Genomic DNA, 22,255 nt, shown 5'->3' on the forward strand with positions numbered 1-22,255 from the left:
AGTGTTCCTCACACACAGGGAACACAGAGCTGCAGTTGATAAAGGCAATCCAAAGACACCCCAGTACAGACCATCCTTAAGACCAAGGGTCAGAGGTAAGCTCAGATTATATTATTTTGAAGCAATACAAGTCAACTCTCATGTCAGAGACCTGGAGGCTGCTTGCAAAGAAGTATGTTTATTTTAACCCCAAAGCATAGTCCAGCATTCCTTTTTCAGTTCAGTTCCTTAATTAAGCAAGCCTGTAAGTTACAGGATGCTCTTTGCAACTGGTGTTTGCTGCTCAGGAGACAGCTGAGCTCACACACAAACTTATTTTCCTTGAGAAGCCTCAAGGTCACCCAATTGGGTACTCAGTAAACATCAAAAATACCTTGCATCATACCTACCCGCAGGTGCTGCGGGCACGTGAGTGAAGAGCTCCTGGACCAGACTTAGTGCTGCTCCAGACTGTTGCTGGGCGAGGAGGTGGCGGCTACTGGTACCTCCCAGAGTACTGTTAGGCACAAACAGCGTGAAGAATAGGAAGAAGCTGTCCCAGGCAGGAACAGTTCTGCCTATGTCTAAGCTAATTATTTACAGGAGCCCTGGTCAAACTCCCTTCCCCCAAAGAATTTGGAAACTATAATATTTGCATTTCTTTTCTATACTACTGCAAGTCTGGCCTCCAGCAAACACAAGGAAATAAACACATTTAAAGAAAAACAGAGAAAATAAGATTTTTGCCTCACAAATCATATTTCTGCCTTCCCACCCACCCAGGTTAGATTACACTGCAGTCTCCAGAGGGGAGGAATGACTGGGGAATGGGAGCAGTTTCAGATCCCAAGAGGCAGAGAAACAACTCGAGTTTCCCCAGCATAGTAAGAAATCCAGCCGTGCCTGATGATGATCAGTTTATGTTGGCAAGCAGAGGGAAAGCATTAAGGATGTGGCTTTGCTCTAGTTTATACGGAAACACTTCCCAGAGCTCATTGGTCACTCTGAATGCAGACAAGCCTAGAAACTAATTTACTTCATGTTTAAAAAATACTAAAGTAGCTCTGAAGAGCTCTTCATTAGGAGGAGGAAGGAGCTCCAGGACCTTGGCTGCTCTTCAGCTGGTGGCTGGGCAAACCACAGGTTAAGGCATCTCTGCTGTTATCCAGCAAAGTTTGCAAGCTCCCCATCTATTTATAAAAGGCATTTATTTTTAAAGACAGGCTCTCACATACCTGCTCCTTTATTTTTCTACAATGAAGTGAACACACTTAATTGTAGAAGGGCTTCGCTTTAGTATTTCTTTACGTCTGCCAAGCACATCATAGTGCTCAACACACGACAAACACAAATTAAGAACCCAGTGAACATAAACTCTGGCATAGTCAGCAAACTGTGTTTTTTCACTTATATGGTAAACTACAAAACGTGGCTTATTTTAGAGTTTACAGCTATGCGTAGGCAGGAGATATTTCTACCCTTGAACCTGCAAAGACAAAACAAATAGGAACCAAGCAGATATCGTTTATGACAACATTAGCTTGCACACTGAAAACAAGATTCAAAGCAGAGCCATATCCAGAGACCCCTAGTACTAACCAGCAGTATTAACTGCAACGCAGTGCCCAAAACACTGTTTTATGTTGTCAGGAAGCACTTACAGAGCCTGTCTTATGTTCGATGCAGTGATCAACCTAAATGACTATGGAAAGAACAAAAGTAACTACATTGTTAGGCTGCAATTCAGAATTTGGGGGGCCAGCTACCAAAGTACAGCAAGCACTTGAGAATGTTAAAATTTGGATAATGGTTCACTCAGCAACAACCCATGATCAGTTTTACAACCATTTAAAATATTTCACTAGGACGCTGTATTTAAAAGACTGAAAGAGTTCAGATCAAGGTATGCTCAACACATGTAACAGGACTGGTTAATAAATAACCGAAGCAAAGTTATTCCATTCCCCTTGCTATTTTGGGATGGAAAGTGTTTTGTTTTGCCACCTTTGCACATGGCTAAGGTCCTCCAACCACTGTGATGGTAAGAGCCCTGACAAGGCAACCACAGCTGAGAAACATCTGCACATCAGGTGGCTTCTGGGAGACTTGCTGCTGTTCGCAGTAATTCTTCAAATAACAAAGTTAAAAGAAGCCCATTAAACGAGGTTTTAAAACTGTTTGAAGACTACCACATCTAGCAATAGGAACAGCTCGAGCTCCTCTCAATCTGGGCAGATGCTGCCAAACAGCCGCTAGAAATTCCACAGTCTCCTCCCCTACCCAGTTAAACGAATACTCCTCCACACTACTGCACACACCTGGTGGTGACACGATGCTATCCCCCCCTCCCCAGAAATCAGAAGGGCCACAGGCAGAAAAATCACTCGCATCACCAACAAGTTCACACTTCACTTATTACTGAGAACCAAGAAACAACTAGGGGAGGGCAATCCAGCCCCATCACTAGGGAGCAACCCCACATTCAGCATGCCCTCTGACTGGTAAGGCTATTTTTAACAGAAGCAGCTAAAAAAACATACAAAAAGGGACCAAAAGAATCACAAATTACACTGATATAAGAGCTTGAATACAGATACCAGGAAGTCCATGTTTAGGGAGCCTATTCTGAACCTATTTCAGACATGTTCTCTCACCTGTCCCTCTTTAACATAAGTAGTTAAATCAGACAAATAACATGAGGTCTCTTGCAGATAAATTGTTATTTGTGCCCCCAAAGCCACTAACTTTATCAATTTACCAGAATGAATGAAGATTATTGCTGCTATCAAAGCAGCAACATTAAACTGCCACCCAAAAATCAGCACCAGCACGGCACAGAGCGAGGACGGCGTTTGCCTGCCCCGGGATCTCTGCGTAGGTCACTTCTGTGTAACAGAAAAGCACAATTGCCTGTCTCCGTTTCAGAGACACGACAAACAACTCCAGACCAAGAACTGTTAACACCTACGTTCCCAGCGCTGAAAGCTTCAGAGGAAGATCTCTACTGTGAACTGCCTTCTTACGCTGCCAAGCACATACAGCACAGGCCCAACGCTACTCCTTTCAGCTCATCAGAGGCAGTACCACTTTGCCGACCGCATTAGGGCGACGCAGGTCCCCCGTGAGGGCTACGGACGAGATCTGTAGTCACAGAACAGACTGTCGTGACAGCCACATACTAACCACAAATCATTTTTTCCTGGCTACGTCACCAGCATCCCAGAGCCAGCAAATTAATTCAGAACCACAGTTGGGTATTAAAAACATTCAACAATAACTAGTGGCAATCCAAACGCATCACCAGTGCCACAGAAAATAATTACAGAACAAGCCCCTTGCTTGCATTTACCCTTAAAAAGTAAGTCTTTTCTCCTCTGCCCCTTTTAAACGTTTAAAGCCCAGACAGTCGGGCATCTCCAGGTGACTACCAGAGCCTGCACAAGGCTCAGCCACAGGAGCTCACCCTCTGGCAGGAAGACACCCCCTTCTTCCCTGACACCCCCGGTTCACCACACATGGCTGCCGAGACACAGCCACACACGGTCGGTCTTGCATTTTCCTCACCTAAGAGTATTGCCAGAGCTCTCCAGGACCCGCTCGCTTCCACAGCGAGTCCAACCTTTCCACGTACATAACTCTGGAGTGAAAAACCCCTCCCTGGGCAAACACGAAAGAAAAACCCAGCACGGTTTCGCTGTACCTGCCTTATTTCCTGGATTTCAAAACGCTACGTGCGATCGTGAAAACGCAGATACCGCAGCAGAAAGGACACAGAGCTGCTCTTCCCACCCCCCCACCCCCGCCCCTACACACACCAAACCCACCAGCCCAGTGGAACTCCATAACCCACGTCCAGTTGCAAACGCCCGTGGGCGCGTCACCCCCCGCGCTGCGCCGCGCACTGCAACGCCCGCGCCGCGGCACCGTGTGGGCGAGGAGCAGGTGGAGCGGAACGGCCCCACGGATCCCCCCCCTTCCCGCCCGGCCGCGGGGTCCCGCTCTGCCGCGGAGCCCGCACCGGGGCTGCGGCGCGGAAACCCCCAACACCGCCGCAAACTCCCTCCTCACCCCGCACGAAGACACCGGCTGGCTCCCGCCTTCCGCTCCCGGACCGCCTGTACCTGGCCCGGCGCCGGGAGGACGGTGCCGTCCCCACGCCCCGTCCCCGCCCGCAGAGGGGGCGGTCGGAGGGCGGTGGCAGCGGCGCGGCCCGCCCCGCGGTTGCTAGGCGACGCGGGGGGTCCGGTGTAGGCGCTCGGTACCGGGGTTCCGTGACGTCACAGCGCGGGGGGTCCGGACTTCCCCTGGCGGCGCGGTGGGCGGACACGGGCACAAACGTCGCCGTCCCGCGCGGGGCTGAGTCGGGGGTTGGGGTTTGTTGCTGGCGGGTGGCCCCTCCGGTGCGAAGCTGTTCTCCAGTTGGCGGGGGGACACTTCCCACCCGGCCGGTGGGGTTAGTCCAGCTCCTCCGTCTTGCTCAAAGTTACCCCTAACAACTGGTGAAAGAGGAAGCTGCTTGGGGTTCAATTCTAAATATATATGTATGTACATATATATGTACATTTCTGTGCTCCAACCTAGGGCAGCGCGGGGGGAAGGAGCAGCTCACTGAGCAGGTCTTGGTCGGGGCAGGTAGAGCATCGCCTCTGCCCCGGGCAGGTGCACCCACCCGCCTCCCCTCCCCACCGTCCCTTCCTGCGGGTGGTGAGTCTGCGAGGAACATGTGACACGTCTGCGAGGAACACATGCGACACGCCAACGGAGGGATTTTTACAGACCGATCTCTGGTTCCCGACGCCTTGTAAAGAAAAGGGCCCCTGAGGGCAGCGGGGATGTCAGGTCCCTGGACGGGGACAGTCACTGGAGACACCAAGGTTCACTGGGGACGACCTCTCCTGCCTGGCGTGCTCTCACTCCTACAAGTGGGTGGCAATAAAACGCACGTATGGCCTCGCCACGATAGTGGTGCCAGTCTAAAATGCCCTCGGTGTGCTACAAAGCAAAACAGATCCTGTTAGAAAGGGATGTCTGTTTTGTCCTTGATTTTAATCCCTTTAGTTATAAGGTAAAGAAAAGCAAACCAAAAAGGGTGAGAACACTCACACTGACTCTGTTAGTTAAAATTCACTTCAGTTCTTAGAAGTTGTGTAACTTCCTTTTTTGCAACACCTCATAAGAATTGTGTTTACTGTGCTGTCTGTGCTAATAAAGAAAAAAAAAAAAAAGAAATCTGTTTCTGTGGCTTTGCAGTAGAGGACTTCAAACAAACTTTTTCTGCAAAACTCCTGTCCAGGAGCCAAACTCTGCCCTTACTGTCACAGTTTTCACTGGAGTGTTACATACAGAAGGAAACACCATCCTGCAGGATTCAGCCAACAGACGAGCACCACCCTCCCAACCATAATGGCACCGAAAGACTTCGAAAAGGAAAGAATCCCCGGTTGCTACCCTGCCATTGGATCCGGCCATATCCAAAAACCCGTTACTAAAGTTAACTTTGGGTATTTCAAAAGAGTTACACGAACCTGTTTGCGGCATACTTCAGTGACACTGCTCACATACAGAGTGACAGAGATGCCAACTGAAAGATCCTTTAAGTACTTTATACTTCTATCCTCAAATCTTTTGGACTTTAGCATGTCCAAAGACAGAGCGCTTTCTGGAGAGGAGAGAAGCCCAGGAGTTACTTGAAGCAGAAGACAAGGAAATGACAAGAAAACAGACCAAAGCGGGCAGTGACAAGCCCACTGGCTCACCCTTCACTCAAAACCCATCCAACAGCTTAACGTCGCATGTCCCAGATATTGCCTGAGCCTGCCTTCATTTTCATCGCAGCCAGCAACTTCCAAGTGTAAAATATTGTTGTTCAAAAAGCAAAAGAAGAGAAAAAAAAAAAAAAGAAATTAATTAGCCTCAATTCTTATACGCAAAGCTTAAAGAAATTCACTGAACTTGACCCTTTAACCAGTTCATTGAAAGAAAATGAAAAGAATTCCCTCTCTGCTGAGCAGAGAAGCGTTGGAAGGGTGGGGGATGCCTTGGGTTTAGCGTAATAAAGTGTAACAGCAAGAGATGAAAGCAAAGTGCACCTCAGCCAAGACACACTGCCGTCCTCGCGTGCTCAGGGAGGTCCCTTGGACTGAGAAGGGCAGGTCTTGGGGCAGGACCCAGCAGACCCCGGGCTCCCTGCGGTGGCAGCGGGGTTCATGTTCAGGAGCTCTCCTGGGAAGCTAGGCAGAAGCTGACAATGAATAGTGGAACAGCGATCAAAACCACCTCCCGGATTTCCTTCTATTCATTAATCTAAATTAACGGGAAAGCAATTTTTACAAGACAGATCTGGGGACAGACAACTTCATTGCTTATTAAATAGGACGCTTCTAAAACCTACTTTTCCTTTCACTATTCATTTTGAAAGAGATAGTTGTATGTCAAGGGTTTGTTGCAGAATAAATAACAATCACAAATAAAATAATTACTTGCACAGTACATTTTTTAACGATTTCCTGAAAGATGCAAAGAAGAAGTATTTGTATTGCCACACTGATCCGGCAGTATTATGGCACGTTGTGAAATGGTTCCTGATACTTACAGAATCATTACCCAACACAGCTATACTTTCAATAGCTTGTGATGAGCACAACGTAAAATAAATGCTTAACAGATAAAGCAGCAACGGTTAAAACTAGTATTATAATAGAGATGTTAAGAACATAAGCACAACCGTTTGGTACACCTGCTGAAGGTGTTACTCAGTGTGCTACCCAGGGCTTTGCCATTTATTAGACAGTATTAACTGAGAAGGCATAAAGTCTCATTGATAGAAGTGTTCCTCAGTAAAGATCCTAGAAAATGTACAGGTTTTACACAATCACTTCTTATTAAGGAATGACTGTATAAAAACTTTATTAAGTAATAATCACAGCTATAATACAGGTCTGTTTCTCACTTCATTAAAGCTAAGCTTGATTAAGTGGAGATTGTTATAGCCTCGCTTTGATCTCCATCGAGACAAACCCCTTATTTTTTACATATTTCACAGTAAAGTGATAATTTTCTGTTTAATATGACTTATGACTTGTTTCCTACAAAGGGAAAAGCAGAGCACGCTGTCATGGCTGAGGGAGTGCAGATGGCCATCACTGCCTTCTCTTGGAGGACTGAGAACTATATTGGGAGTGACACAGACCTGTAACTGCTTCATGCCTAAGAGCAGCGAGGGTGAGGAGGAAGGGCCGTATGTCTGCATGAAATGCCCAGGATAGCAGCTTCCACTTGGTAGGACTGGCAGCTGTGACTCAAATGAGTCAGCGCCACAGAAGATGATGTTGCATGGTATGTTTTTCCCATCTGAGATTGGAGGTCTATTCTCTCGTCGTGATTTCAGGCAGCTGAGGAATCTGTGCAGGTTAGTAATTGCTCAGATGACCACCGACAATGAAATATGTTCCAGGCTTCATGCTTAGTTTGCACAAATAGGATCTGCACACTGAAGACCCTCACGAGTATGGTATTTTCTGAATCCATCAATAGCAGACTTGCTGCTTTTCAGAGGAAAGCCATACAATGACAGGCATGCTCCACCAGGACCATAAAAGCTGGCCCCTGGAAACAGCAGGGCATTCCCTCACACTCATTTTCCATCTTAACACATTTTGGTTTTTCCTAAATCCCATCTGCCAAACACCCACTTGTACATAGTGGTATTTGCAAAGTTTGCGTACTCTTGAGTCCTGTCCAGGGTTTGAGGTTAGGATAGTGACAACTACCTTTCTCTTAGTGGAGAGTAGACTTTTATCCCTGTTACCACAGGAAAGAAAAGAGATGGCTACACTGGCAAAAGGTTGCTTGGTACTGCCAGATCCCACAGATGAATAAATCTAAGCATCCTGAAAAAGGTGCTTGCAGAAGCATGCCAGAGGAAATTTGGGCAAGATACTCGCATTTGGGTGCTTAGAGAGGAAGATTGCTAAATTGCCTGCCGAAACCAGGGGCTCCTGGCCAGGAAACGCCAGGCAGGGTACGTTGTTGAAAGGGTTTATGGCAGGGCAACCTGCTGATCTTGTACAAAGCACTGCAATTTCTTCGGGAGCAATTCTGAACAAAGGCTGGCACCTCCTCTGCTGTTCCAGAGGCAGACTCCCTCCTCTCAATCTCACTAACGCATCACTCACAGGCTAGTCACTCTAATGACAAGAAACTGGAGCTGAAATGTGAAGAACAGAGACTAATTAATAATGAAGATAATGAGATCACCAGAACGTATGTAGCAAACCCGCATCTTAATTATCTCATGAAAATCGGCAACTCCAATCATGCTTCGAGGGCCTTTAATCATGCTCTCTCTGATGAATATTGGTGAGTATTTTGCACAGATACTTATGTAAAAATACCTTTTGTGTGGGTTTTTCCCCTACAATAATAGCTGGACAAGTTACTACTGCACGTAACTGCTCTGCTTCAAAATAAGATATCGCAGACTAGTAATTACAGCTGGTCTGATCTTCAATTCATCTACTCTCATCTTATTTTGGAGTGCCTCCTTTGAAGCAAATGCAATGCGACTGGTGTGAATTACTGCAGTATTATTATGAACCCCTTTTATTATGGCAAAACAAACCAAGAATGATCCCTAATTAAGCTAGTTTCTGCTGAAACACAGGGAGCACATAGTCCCTGCCCCAAAGATCTTACAATCAGAAAAGGCAAAGATAGACTTTGAGGTAGGGAAAAGGGGACAGAGGGACCGCAGAATGAACTCTTTCCCAACTACAATTTGTTCCCACGACTTGTTTGAAAGGGAAGTCAGGAGGAGGCTAAGATAGGATGAACACAGGAAAAGTGTGGAGCTGCTGCACTGAAGACTACAGGGGGAGAAGAAGCAGGCTGTATTTACAGAAGTCAGAGCCTTTTCTCAGCTTGCTGCAGTTTCCTCCCTGCCCTCCCTATCCCTGCATCCCTAGATGTGGTGAGGAGGTCAGCTCCAAATAGAGCTGCCTGGGAACACTGCTCTGGGTGGAGCAGGCTCATCTCAACCCCTCCTCTCACTCCCAAAAACTAAGACCCCCAAGGGTCTGCAGAGAGGCTTATTTTGGCCAGTAAGGAAGCAGCTCTTTAGACTCTACACCATGGGGTAGGCCATGGGGGGGGCTGCTCTCCCCATGATCCCCATTAACATTAATAAGAGTGGAGTGCTTGCTTGTACACTATCCTCAGGAATAGAGCAGGCAGCCTGGCAGATCAAACAGCACAGGTCAAGAGAAGGGCTTGCAACGGAATGTCTCTGCGCAGACGAGAGCACTGAAGGCAGGATGGGGTTGGCTGAGGGCCCATTAGCATCAGTTCCTTGGGCCTATACTGAAGTTGGACCTAACTCTACTACACACAATTACAGCATAAAGACATTTCAGGGGACTTGCCCATTGCGCTCTCTAGAGATGAGATACTTACAACCTCTTTGCCATCAGTAGGTTACGTTTTGGTTGCTTAATGAGGCTGCATTTGGAGAGATTTTCTGTGTTCCTCTCCAAAAGCCTGAGGGACAGTAAGTCAAGAACTGTGAATCCAAAGGCCAGATAATGGAACAGGATATACACCCACCTCTGAAAAGCAGTTTAGATTTTGCTCATCACTGCAGCTGTATCATTAGCTTTTTCTTAACAAGCTCTGAAGGTGTCTCGTAATAGTAGCTGTGAATCCACGATTAAAGCACCTTTGTCAAAAGCATTACAAAAATATGCCAGGCACAAGATCTATTCTCTTTAGTCTTCATCAAAATGCCAAATAATACAAAATTAAAATAAAACAACAGGTTAGATGAGCAAATTCAAGTGAAAAATACATAGCCCGTCCTTTAGAAACGGGCTGGGAGGACTGCACAGACTGAGGGCATGGACACATTCACTTCACACAGAAGACAGAAAGGAAAAGTGTGAGCAACCCTCAACCATTTCAAAGCTTAAGCCAAGGTGGAGCCAAGCAGCTCCATGTTGCACCAAAAAGAAGCAGACGCGGTTACTCAGCTGTCTCTGCTGTGGCAAATTAACTCAGCTCCTCTGTGGCTGCAGTGACAATAGGCTTTATTGGCTGGTTTACCGGAGCAAGCAACTGGCCAGGAGTTAGGCGAGCCTGGAGACATGGATGGAGCAGCACATGCAGCTCTGAGGACTCTGCCTGCATAGTCTGTAAAAGACAGGCTGCTGGCTGAAGAACACACCTTTTGGTAGTGTCAGCTCTGAGCATGTTTTCATGACACGGTTTTAAGCTTTTAGCCCCCACTCTGCAAAATATAACCTGTTAGCAGAGGAGAGGAAAAAGAATCAGCTGACCGGGACAAGAATAATTCATGCTCACCAGCAGCTAATATTTCTCACATAGCACACAGCTAACAGCAAGGTTGCAGAACAGAGCATCCTAAAGCAATGAAAAGCCTGTACTGAGCTCATGGGTGACAACTTCATTTTGGTCCTGTTGCTTGTTTGCATTAACATATCTTTTTAATCACACAATCACATGCTATTTCCCACTGGCCTGGATTTGCTGGGGACACAGGCTGGATGGTGCTCAGTTTATCAGCAACTATTCAATATCTGCTTTAGTCTCCTTGATCAAAGTGTAGCTTCATGTCTTATTTATGGCTACTACTAACAGCCTGCTCTGTAGACAGAACTATTTATTTCCCTCCAAGCTTTTCTGTGGTGTTCATCACTCTGACATCTGAGTGCTTTGCAAAGATTAATTCATCTTCATAAAGCCTCTTCAAAATGAGAGAAGATGGTATTCCTGTTTTACAGATCAGGAGCTGTTGCATAGACAGATTGAGGTCAAACATTTCCACTCATGATAGGTCCTAATATGATATGTCTCAGATCTAAATTTTTTTAGATATCTTCAAATATAATGCCAAAACAAAAATCTTCTGGTTTGAGTGTTAAAATAGAGCTCTGACTGTCTCCTTATGAAGTCAGGTATTACAAGAACTGGAGAGGAGTAGGAACTGTAAATGGTGGTCACCAGAAATAAGGATGAAAGCTTTCTGACTGCCAGTCTCAGGAATACTGAAAACCAATACAGATAACCCATGTGAATATAAAACACATTATGAGCCTTCAATGAAGCAGCAAAATATAACTTGAAAAACTACACACATAGGAATTTTTCCCTGCAGTTTACAGCGCAGGACCAAATCCTGAGAGCACAGTTTAAGGTAGGAGGAATTGCAGATTCTCTCCATTTCTTGGGGTCTGGCCCATTAAGCATGGGCAAAACCAGGAAGCTTTGTAGTGTAGAAGACCACCCTGGGAAGGAAGGCTTTTGTTTTATTAGTGTGTTAAAAGCATCTGTGGATCAAATGTGCCAGTATCACTTTACAGCATGAAAATGCCGCCCAGGGGACTCTCAAGACTCATCTTTTCAAACGCTGATACCTCTTTGTCAGTTTTAATAAAAGGCAGCTACAAAAACAAAGTGGGCCATGTGGTCTCAATGAAGCAGAGACTGTGGCAATCAATAACAGAAACAATCTGCACTTACTTGCTGGGAGAATTTGCTTTTAGCAGCAACATCTATATAACAAGACATCACTCAAGACCACCCTATGTTTTTTCTTGGGACAATGAGCCCACTGTGCCCAAAGCACATCTGTGCTTATGGAGATTTGCAAATCCAGGACAGTGTTTAGACTGATAACATGACCATGCAACATATGATGATGGATCAGAGCTTGCACGATGTTTGATCCTTCCTCTTCTGTCCTAAACCGGACACTTTTCTGTCTGAAAAGAAAACTTCTCTGATAGAAACATTGATTTTTTTTTAATGCAACACAGACATTATTTTCTGATGCACTTCATGGTCTCTTTTCACAGGCCACAGAAGTACCTCCCTGCCCTGCACATGGGTCCGCCTAATATAAGCTCCTGTCTCCAGCCCTGTTTTTTAGCAGATGAATGAGGTAGGTGTACAGTTAGGAAAGAGAACAAAACTTGGGGAGAGGAGGGACATGGAAGTTAAAAGAAAGCCTTTTTTCATTTGTTATCTCTGAAAGAGACCAAACTGTACCACAGCAAATATTTTTTAGTTGAGACTCCTGATACATCCCAGGCCCCCAGACTGTGCATGATTTAGATCAGTTAAATTACACAGCACATCGAAGTTTTATTGGTTTGGAAAGTTGCAGCTGAAGCCATTAACCAGTGCCATCTCCATGTAGCACATATCTAGTAAGTAGGGCTCCTTAAACACAGACAGTCATCTAGTTAAATGCCATCAATGCCACAATCCATCAGGAACAAGGTGGCCTTTGCTCAGTCCCCTGGCACTGACAGCTATGGTCTCTCCACGAAGGCTAAGAGAGTTGTTTGACAGAGGGACAAGAAGGTTATAAAGTGTAGGGGAGCTGAACTGTTTGCTGTGAGATCAACTTGGTGTGGATCTGCCTGCAGCAGGGGCTCAGGGAATCTGCTGTCGTACAGTGATCTGTAATGTCTTGCAGTGCCAGCGCTGAGCACCGCAGTGCCATGCCAGCTGAGCTCCCATCTCCCACTGTCACCTATGGCTGCATGGTGACAGCACAGTGTGACAGATCCCGACACCCCAGCCTCTTGCAATGCAGTCCCTAGGTCACCATGGATACAAGGGACACACCAACCGGTCCATTTCCTGTGGCACTCAGCTGCATTCCTTATCTTTCACTTTTCAGCAGATTCCTGGCTCTTTGCTTCACCAAACAAGGAACCAGATGTTTTCAGTTCCTTCTATCCGAGAGACAATGCAACATTTGTGAGCAGAGGAGCTGGCTTGTCAGGTTAAGCATGTTTCGGTAAGTTATGTTAATAAAATCATGTCAGTCTAAGTTGCAGTTGCTGCAAATTTGTATATGCCTGGTTCAGGATTAATTTTGGGTTTAGGATCTTGGGTCATACAGAAAGTCAGGGGCTTAACCATTAGTTCTATCCAGAAATAGAATTTTCATTCTTGAATATGGCTAAAAAATAGCAGCCATCAAAATATTTATATATGGATGGAAAACCCCCGCTACTTTCTATAAGTAATGCCTACAAAGCATTTCAGAGGCATGGTTGGGTATTACAGAGAGAAGTCCAATCTCAGTAAGAAACATACAGGTTTAAATTTAAAAGTCACACGTGGACAGTCTTATCAGCTGAAACATGAATTGTATTCTAGCCTTAACAACTCAGTATAAACATCAAAACGGTCCGATTTCCAACCTGGACCATCCCTAAGACATTCTTTAACCTCTGTGATTTGTGGTTCCTATTCATCATTCATTTGCATTCATATTGAAATCTAGCAAGCCAGGTACTTCCATCAGCCCTGCACTGCAGTAGGAATATACAGCAAGTCAATTTTATGTAGCACCAGAGAATGACAACTCAATACTTTCCATGACATTTCATTTTGGTGGATTTTAATCTTGTCCCTAAGAGACAGGAGCCACTAGCCACCGCTGGTTTGGGGGTTTTTTGCAACTCACAGATGCATAATAAGGAGAGGATCAGTGAAGAGAGAGAAAGAAAACAAGATTTTCACATGGTGAAAGTGGTGCTTTGGAAAACAACCTTCCACACCTCCAGCAAGATGAAAACAGAGTACAAAAGAGAAAAAATACATGCAGAAAACTTTTTTTCCAAACCTTGCAACCAGAATTATGCCCTCTTCCTCCATGTCACCCTTGCCCATCAGATCCCTTTTTCAGCATTTTATTCTGGTATCAGCCAAGACCCGAATCCAAGGCTCCCTGGGGGCATAGCGCTGTACTGTGATAAGCCAGCTGCATGAAAACCAGGAGCTAAGTCAACAGAGTTCAGTGAACATCGAGTGAGCGAGCAGCAAAGGGGATTTACTTTGAAATGGAGCATCTATGAACAACCAGTTTTCATAGGGACTAATCGACTTGCCTTGCTCCCCAGGTAGATAGATAAAAAGGCTTAGAAAACTCTGTCCTGATACTACAGCAAACAGCTCTACAAGGGCTATGACAAACTAGCCACCTAATGCAGAGATGAGAAAGCAATAGGGATTTTTCTTGTACAGTCATTTCATGTTCTGGCCTTTGGCCCAGCCAACTAGAGACAGAGCCTCTCGGGACACAAAAAGCCCAAGATCCCAGACCACAAGACATAAAAACATTTCTGTGCACTGATTGCCTCCTCACAATAACCTCATTATCACAGCTGTCAATCAACAGGACAAACCAGTCACTAGCATGGGAACTACTGATAAGAGATGCTCACCCTCAACTGCATTTGCTGCCTAGAACAACACAAGTGATCGCAGCTTTAATACAGCAACAGTTTCCTCAAAGCCAGAGCCGCAGCCTCTGTCCTGTCTCTTCACTGCAAAGGATGGGTCACATGAAGAGATTCCCTTTGGCTCTGTGTCACGCTGCTGGGGCTGCAGAGTACAGCCCCTTCAATTCCATACCGAACTACCACTCATATGGAGATAATTGTTTAAAAAACAGATGCTCATACTGTCATTTAGATTTATGTCCCACAAGGTGATGTCCTGTGATCAGCCTGAAAAACCTTCTTCCTTATAGATTTCCCAGCATATAAATCTTGTATCCACTTGCTATCCCCCTTCATAAATGGCTATCCAAAACCTGAGTGTTATTAATCACTCACCTGGTATGAGACCTCTCTGTGTTTTATGCAAGTCCTTGATTTACTGATAAAGGGTGGCTATATTCCTAACTATGCCAATATAAGGCTGGATTTATCACTTGTGTCCAGTTCTGATGCCAGTACTCCTCAGCCACTGTTCAAGACAGTGGCGTAACAGTGAGAATTTGGTCCTGATTTATTGACCTGAACAACTGAAGTGTTTTTAACAAATTTCAGAAAAAATCTGTCATCATTTTAAAATCAACTAAAAAAAAATCTTTCCCAAGGCAGAGATGTTCAAAAACCTACCAAATACCCTCAACATTCAGCGCCTGAATCAGAAACTGTAACAGATGGACTCAGAGGGCTTTTTTAATATTGGCTATTAATAAGTGCAAATGTTCACAATGACAAATGCAATATATTTTTAGTCTGTACCGGGATATTAGTCTGGTCTTCATCAGCACTTTTTGTCAAACTTCCCGCTTTGACACAAGCCCACAATACTCTAGCTGTGAGGCTAGCGTTTGTCTAAATATGCGGACACACAACCATGAACTCCTTCCAGCCTCACGTTCCTGTTTCAGGGTAAGGTCTGTGAGCATTCTTGCTGGTCTGACTACCTGCAAGGTGTGTCTGTCCATCCACCTTACTTCTCCCCCAGCATCCAAGAATATTGTTGTAACTGGGATTGTTCAATGATTGCAGCTTAGTTAACCTGGAATTAATCTAGTGTAAATCAACTCCGAATCAGGCTTTGCTATCAAAATGAATGGATTAACTCACAAAATAGTTGAGTAGGAAGACCTGGCTCTGTACTATAAACATCACAAATGCACATGTCTTTAATAAAGTCAAGTCTTTCATTGCTATTTTTCAGAGAGTAAAAACTGGGCAGCAGTGATGAAGGAAGATGTGGCTGTACGCAATTCAGCCTCAGCAGCACGGATCAGCATGTGCACAAGGTCTCACTCACCTTCTGTCTCTGCCATGTCTTTACTTCCCAGCTCAATACTTGTAAGCACAGCTACACCAACACCTCCAAAAGCTCAACACAGTGAAATGACCTTGCCGTGCTGTGAACCTTGGCTGTAAGCAATGCAAATATTTTGAATCTGATTCTTGTGGCCATTTCCCTAGGTTACACATGCAATCTTAATGGTTCCCAAAAGAACACTCTGGTAAACATAAACTGGGATAACAGTTTGACAAATGCCAGCTGATGTAAAATGGACCTATTGTTTGTGTTTAACTGGAAGCAGTCAGGATTTCATGTCTGTAGTTTGTGGTTTCTTCTGGGCTCGTTGCAATAGTTTCTACATAACACAAGGTTATTCTCATTTTTAGATGGTAAGCACCAGAAAGGACATGGGGAAACCTGGGGTTATTGCACGGGGGACTCTGTGCTGCTCACCTGCAATGCTGCTGTTCTGTGAACAAACAGCTGCACTGTTCTTCCCAGATTGCCACAGGAGAAGCTTTGCTCAGTAACTGGCCCTGTGGAGGTGCTGTCTGGAGCTGCAGGGCAAGCACAGAACAAGGGAGGATGTTCCAGGGCAACAGGGCCTGGATACTATCAGTGTAATTTCATAAAACTTGCATTAAAGAGTGCCTACTGCCATTTCACTGCAGACAAATCTGACCTAGAGAGGCTATGGCTTTTAAAGGTGTTCAGACACCTACACTTCCTACCCTTCAATTACTTCTGTTCCATATTTGTGTGATAAAAGCTCAAAGAAACACATAAAGGCTTTCCTAAACAGCAGGAATTCAGCCTAGGTGGTCTCCAGCCCTAAAACTACTTCCAAGTGGCTTCTCCAAGCTCAGACACATGACAAAGTTAGGACTTGGATACTCATTTTCCCGTTCTTGCAATGCTACCCCCAGGGCTCTGATGCAGCACCTTGCTGGGATGGATGCTGCACTGGGCTAAAATTATCCTCACCCAGGAAATATTTTCCTCATGCATTTGGCTTCACTCCTTCTCTCCTCCCTGAGCAATGGGCAGCTACAAGGAGAGAGTATTTCACATGATTAATTTTCTGCTATGGCAGAGAGGATGCGTTTCCTTCTACATCTGTGTTTTTGTTCACTGGCGCTCAGACAAATGACTAAGCCGTGGGCAGCGATCTGGAGTGACAGCAGCGCTCTGGATCCCAAGCACACAGCACAGCAGTTATTTGTGAGGGCGGCTGACTGGACCAATTGTCTTTCCTTCCCAAGTGATATTAGCATTTTATCATTAAATCATACTTAACATCAAAACTGAAAGTCTCCCCAAGGCCTGAATAAAGTACATCACTGAGCGCCTCAGCTGAAACCAATTTTTCATCTGCTGCTCCTGGGAAAAGTGATGATTTTTTTGACATCCAAATATGCTAAAGCAAGCTGGTGACCAGATATAGGCAGCCCACAATAAACCAGTGAACACCAGCACTTCTGCCAAAGCCTGGTCTAAAATCTACTGACATCAGTAGCAAACTTACCTTTCATTAAAGACACATTTTGCCTTGGCTCTCAGAGTCCTCATTCTGTTATCTTTGCTCATGTTGAGTCCCAACTATGCTTTATGAATGTCTCCATTGGTTTGAACTGGTTTCCCTGTTAGGTGCTGTTGAGGCATTGCCTGGGGACAGTGCTGACCATGCGAGCGGTGGCTCCTCCAGGCAGGCTGAATGTCTCCCCAAGGCTGGGAAATGGGCTTGGGACTTCCCGGTACCCTCCTTCCACCAAACTAGAGGGGAACAGAAAGCATGTCCTACCAGACCGCTTTGCTCCTACAACTCTCTGAATGCTGCTAGCCCCTCCTTGCTAGGAATAATTTTTATCTTTCAGGCCCACAGAGAATAAATGCTCTTTCTGTGTTTTGGCATTTTCATGCACTTGCGAATAGCAACAGATATGGATTAAATGCTGCAGATACATGGCTGAGTGGCAGCTCTGCCAGAAGAGTTTACTTTCATACCTGCCCTGCAGATACAACTGCTCTGCCTGGAAACAACATAGAAACTGCAAGTCTGGTGTAAGATCTCATGCAAGTCACAGGGGAAAAGTACCCTTCGCTCCAGAGATAAACCCGCCCTCCCTCTCTTCCACCCTCTTTGCAGAGCTGGCTTTGAGGATGCTCAGACCAGCCTTACATGTCTGTCTTCCACACCTTTGCACTGCTCCCATGTTTTAATTGCTTCTGGTTTACATTTGGGTGACCAAAGCTCGAGAGAAACAAGTTCAAAGGCTTTCTCAAATCACAGTATAACAGTAGGTGGTCCCCCCTATGGCCATCACATATCTTACAATTAGACGAAAGGAGAATGAAAGAAATAATTGCAGTGTCCATATAGGGCCCCTGCTGTCAATTATCCCTGATGTGGGGTGTCTGCTCTCTGTTTCTTTCCTGGTGGGTCAGCCCCAGGCAGGCAGAGGCAGCACTGACAGCCCAAGGACGGATCAGCATCATCAGTCACTCCTATCTGATGTCCAGCCTGACTGAAGATTGACTTCAGCTGCCTGAACACAGACATTTAATGCCACTCTAAAGGCCTAAGACATTCAAGGCATTCACACAGATGTGGCACAGCCCCTCCAGGAGACCATGCCCACACAGCAGCACCATGCAACTATTGGCACAGGCACCCAGGAGACAGGGGCTACAGGTGAGAAGAGACACAGCCTCCTCGGGTGCCGCAGCACAGGGCCCCTCTCGGCACCGTGTTGATGGGAACACCACTTCGCTACCCAGCTGCAGTTCGCTGGGCTTGTTAGGATGCCTGTGTAGCTGGAGCTAAAGGTACCCCAGTCAGAGCCATCACCCTTTTTAATAACCTGAGCACACTGTGAGCTGTGTGATTCATTCCCCCCTCAGTCTCTTCTGCAAAGTGCAATTTAAGTGGAACAGCAACAACTGAGTTTCTCCACCTGAAACCCACAGGAATGTACAAGACCCAGGGGACTCTCCTTTGATGCTGCAGACACTGTCCTCACCTGGGAACTCCCCTCATGGCTAGGCAGGCTCCTCTTAAAACAGTTATTGGATTACAACTTCGGGCTCAGCCTTTGTGCTTTAGGCTCTGCCAGACTTGTTTAATCAAGTAATGTGACACTTCCTTCTATAAAGACCTGAGATCTACTTCCCTGGCAGCATGCCTTTTCCTCCAGGAGGTCAGCCCGGATCCCTGATTTCTGATGTGCTGCTGGCAGCAGGGAGATGAAGCAATAAAAAAAAAATAATAAAAAAAAAATCAGGATGCTGTTATTTGTCAGGTAAACCTGACAGGATGGCCTGCTTGAAAAGGATATCTCAATGAGCTCCTGCAGGCTGACCCATTTCAACCCCAGAGAGCAGGACAGGCTGAGCTCAAAACTCTTGACTTCCTCCAAATTCCCACTGGGTTTAAATACTTGAGGTGATTAAGGAATGAGAAGCGAATATCTAAAAAATCAGAGGTGGCACAACAAATCTTGGACACAAATTTGAGCAAAAAGGCACCATAAATAGATGTTATCTATTAGTCCAGGAAGTTTACTGAATAACCTACCTTGCAAGATTTCTTGAGACAGGAGTGGTGCTCAGATCTGGAATATCCTAACTGCACTGAAAATCTGCTCCCTAATTCTTATCTCCTTTACATGTAGCTTTCTTGTCTCCCTTACTCATTTCTCATCTTTCAGCATGTTTTCATTCTTTTGCCAAGCCATGTTTAGCAAGCAACATAGAAAAATGTCACAGGAAAAAAGTCAGCCAAGGTTGTCCCTTTATAGCCATATGTAATCTTCACCTTCAAAAGTGTTACAAAACATCCCAGGCGAAATATTTACTAAGATTAAGAACTGAGATGCCACCATCTCACCTGGATGCACCGGTACCTTGCTTGGTGAAGAAGCTGGAAGAACCTCCTGCCCCTCTCTTATGCAGCAAACCCCAGGATGAAAATTTCTGGACAGTCTCTTCTGCAGCATGTGAGCAGGCAAAGCCAGTCTCGTTATTTCATAGAATCATAGAATGGTTTGGGTTGGAAAGGACCTTAAAGATCATCTAGTTCCAACCCCCCTGCTGAGGGCAGGGACACTCTCCACTATTTCCAGCATGCAAACTCCATTGCCACTGATTGATATGAAAAAGGAGCTTTAGTTGGGCATGAATGAAAGGCAGTGATTAAAACATTGTATGAAATTGATTTAATAAGGTTCAATGATTGAAACAGGAAAGCTTTCCCTTAACAATTTGTTACAGGCCAGATTCAGCCACTGTGACCAGCTCTGCCGTCAGCCTAATTGAAATTTGTGCAGTGAGTGGGGGCAACAATCTTTGCTCTCAATTAACTCTGAAGAAAAGTTGAAATCTTTTTAATCATTCTGAATTATCAGCCCTTCTTGCATCTGATTTTTTAAAAGGTCTGGATATTTACACAGTTATTAAGAATATTCAGAGGTATCATAATTCACAGCCATAATTAGGGACTATTTATTAAACTGCATGTTTCAAAGCTAGGATTCGACATCAGGAGACAATTTGCATTTCATTTGGAGGGAAGCAGGTAGGAATCTCCTACAAATACCCACTGCAAGGTCTGCATCTAGTCCCAGCCCATCCTGTCATGGACTTCTGACTGCAGATTGAATTGGATGTATCTGGCTTTTCCTATATTGTTGTTACAGATACAAAAAATCCAATTTTGCCATTCTTGCTTATACTGACCAGCACCTCTTCTGGAATTACTCCTTATAGCCTAACTGAACTTGTTTGTAGGAAAAAATAACACCTCATGGTAGCTAAATGAGACCTTTGTGTCTGGATACAGTAAAATTTGGGGGCAACCAGACCTTGGATTAGGTCTGTTTCATACAATCTAAAGGCCATATTCCCAGGTCTCAACACGTGCTGCTGACCACTCACTTATGTCCTGAAAGCAGCAATGTGTGTGTCATTACCCAGACGTGGTTCCCAACGGCTTCTGCAAGCAGAGGCAGTGCTCGGGCTCTGGGGAGGAGCAGCAGCTGAAGCTGCAGAAGGCTTCATGTGAGCATCTTCTCCTCATGAAAATATCCCTATTAATAAAACAGTAGGGAATGCAGAAAAGCAGATTTATCTCAGAGTAAAACGTATCTTTGGGAGCTCCCTGAGGAGTCAGCAGCAGCTTGTTACGGAGCTAACGTCTTTTACTGCCGCAGCCACGTGAGTAAGAAATATTTCAGTGTTAGAAACAGTTAAGAGAGGCACAAAGCAGGAAAGCTGGGCAAACAGAACAAGTGGCTTTGAGTAACAAAACCCGCAGCTACTGGAAAACCTCCTGAAAGGTTTTGAATTTGAAACAATCCATGACCTAATTAGGTGGCACTGTTACTGGAGAATAGAGGAAGGAACAGAAAGAAAGGAGGGGGAAGATAAGGGGGGAGAGACAGAAAAGCCTACATACTTAGCAGACCAGTCCAAGCTAGAGCGGACCAAAGCTGACGCTTTATTTAACACGCACGAGCACGCTCCATGAGGCACGAGGGATGCGCAGATGAAAGGGGACTTTCTTCATGCTTGTGGACAGTCTCCTCGTGGAGCAAGTTTTACACACTGCGATGAATGAGGGAAACAGACAGGAAAAGTCGTATTTTGTGGGGATCTGGAATGAACAAGTAATATCCATGCTGGTTTCTGTTACTAAAATATCACATTTTTCTCTAAGGGGAAAAAATAGGTTAGGAATCCCTAAGCAGCCTTGTAGGAAACAAGTATTAAAGTGAATTGGGCCAAGACATGATAAGGATGTGATCTATTCTGCATCTTTCCCAGAATGATTCCCCATCAGACATGGCAGAAGCACAGTTCAGAGGCAACCGGCACCTCTGAGCCAGGACGAGCACGATTCACATGCACAGGTTACTTGGATGACACATAGCAGTTCGCTGCAGGAACAGGCTCAGCAACTCAAAACCAAGCAATATTATACTCTTGAGGTCATCTCAAGTGGCTGCAAGGGAGTAATCAGGAATATCCACACAGATACTGCCATGGAGTGCACAGACACAGTGTCTCTCCAAGGCAGGAGGCCCTGGAAGGCCCAAACCATCTAATCAATCACACACTACACACCAGGAGTTCCCCATATGCCACCTGAACCATCCTGTGCACAGCGGAGCAAAGGGACACACACCTCTTACTTGCCACGGCTTTCTTGAACAACAACAGGCCAGACTCTTAACTAGGATGCACCGTCCCAGCGCTGACTTCCCTGAGCTCTGCTGATTTAAATGGCAAGATTCTGGTCTGGTATTTCCCAAATGATACTGGAAGAGGAGAAGAACCAGGCCAGCCAAATCCTTGTCACTTTTCAGCCAGGGAGGTTACAGACTGAGCCACAGCTGGCTTCCTGCAGACACCTTGCTGTGAGCAGTTCTGGGCAGCAGGAGAGCTGATGAGGTGCAGCAGTCTCATCTGGACACCATTCAAATACTTGAACTACACATTCATTCAAACAAGGAACCAAAGCGACAAGGATCTGGCCCGACCATCAGCTGTTACCACAGATGTGCGAAGCCTTTGAACTAAGTTTCTTTAAACTCACAGTCTTCCCCACAAAAAGCATTTGTACAATTGCCGATCAAAGAGCATTGATAAATCGAGTCCTGACTTCTCTTCCTCCCACTGCAGCATTCACTAT

At 45.4% G+C, this 22,255-nt stretch overlaps 1 protein-coding gene across 5 annotated transcripts in view; it reads right to left on the reverse strand.

Annotated features, from left to right (window-relative positions):
* RAB11FIP4 (RAB11 family interacting protein 4) overlaps positions 1-22,255 on the reverse strand; it is a 124,733-nt gene that overhangs the window by 23,802 nt on the left and 78,676 nt on the right. For 2 of the 5 annotated variants that reach the window (XM_075770391.1, XM_075770389.1), the window contains exon 1: positions 4,048-4,178. The exons of the other annotated variants lie outside the window; for them this stretch is intronic. The gene's annotated coding sequence lies outside the window, so the exon portion shown is untranslated. Of the gene's footprint in view, positions 1-4,047; positions 4,179-22,255 lie in introns of those variants that run through there. 5 annotated transcript variants of the gene reach the window in all.

The sequence above is a fragment of the Balearica regulorum genome, chromosome 18, assembly GCF_011004875.1.
Source record: "Balearica regulorum gibbericeps isolate bBalReg1 chromosome 18, bBalReg1.pri, whole genome shotgun sequence".
Classification (NCBI taxonomy): Eukaryota; Metazoa; Chordata; class Aves; order Gruiformes; family Gruidae; genus Balearica; species Balearica regulorum.